This window comes from Mustela putorius, unplaced genomic scaffold (assembly GCF_011764305.1).
Source record: "Mustela putorius furo isolate JIRA1106 unplaced genomic scaffold, ASM1176430v1.1 tig00537295_pilon_pilon_pilon, whole genome shotgun sequence".
In the NCBI taxonomy this organism is placed as follows: Eukaryota; Metazoa; Chordata; class Mammalia; order Carnivora; family Mustelidae; genus Mustela; species Mustela putorius.
This window is the reverse complement of record NW_025422433.1, coordinates 890,298-891,701: the sequence shown is the minus strand read 5'-3', so window position 1 is coordinate 891,701 and position 1,404 is coordinate 890,298.

Below are 1,404 nucleotides of genomic sequence, written 5' to 3'. Positions count from 1 at the left end.
AAAAAGAAAGGCCAATGAGTCACACTCTGAGAAGATATGTCAACACTCTAAATTACAGCAGACTCTTATTTGGGATATGTGAAGAACTACAAAACTCCCAAGAAAAGATTAAAATCTCAAACAGAGCAAATGAACACACAAATCGGGAAAGTCACAGCCCAGATAACCACTAATTGGTGTAAAAGGTGCTCAACATCCTTTTGCTAAGAGGGAAATTCGAGTTTAAAATTACTGCTTTGAAAAAGATAAATAAAATAAAATAAAATCACTGCTTTGTACTTCTCACCAGCAACACCGGCAACTGAGGACAGACAGGGTGACGTCCTGCTGGCGGTGCAGCCACCGGGACTCTTGCTCACTGCTGACAGACTGCGAACGCACCGCGATGGGAGATCATTTGGAAATGTTTAAGATTTTATTTCCAAGTGATCTCTCACCCAACGTGGGGCTCAAACCACAACCGCAAGACTGAGAGCTGCAGGCTCCATCCTGTGTGCCTGACAGCCGCCCTGCAAATATTGACCGGAACTAAACAGACCTATAACCTCCGGCCCTGAGCCTCCACACTTACACCTGAGAGAAATGCAGGAGTGTTTCCCTTGTGAAGGGGAGTAGGGCGCACCACCCCAAAGTGATGAGGGAAGAGAAGGCTGGCTGAGGACAAAGCAAAAGCTGGTACCTTACACCACCCCCCCACCTCGGGGACATGTGTGACATTCCACCAGGAAACTCCCAACTATCTTCATGTTTAGAGGGAAAAACAGCCTTGACTTGACAATAACCAGGCCTCCACCATCCTGACAGTCTTCTTTACCGTGACAGCCCTTCTGAACACCCCCTTTGTCCTCACCGACCCAAGTCCTGTGAATATATCAGCCACTCCTCAGGGTATCAGGGCAGCAGCTCTCCTTGCCCACGGGTCCTGTCCCCGTGCTTTAGTAAACCAGCATTTTGCACCAAAGATGTCTCAAGAATTCTTTCTTGGTCATCGGCTCCAGACCTCACCCCACCGAACCTCACCTACGTTCTAGAACTTCATCAAAAGCACGCCACTTTGGGGTACTGATCATTTTGTATTAAAGGTATCTGAGCAACAGCTAGTGCAAGGACACTCTGATTCTCTTTGGTGTAAGTCTCGGACATGAAGGGCACCCTTCGTGGTGGGTGGCACCCTCAGCACAGAGCCTAGGGACAGGATCGAGAAAGGCATATACATAAGCCTTTTTACTTTTTCCCCATTTACTGCCCCTAGCCCAACCCCCTTTGTCTTGTAAATTCTTCACAAATGTATGGTTTCATTGTCCAAAACTCAAGTGAATTCGTGTTATCTGAGTCTCTATTACTTTAAAGCACAAGAAGAACTACTCTGTGATGGTAGATATCAGACAGTGAGACAGGTTGTGA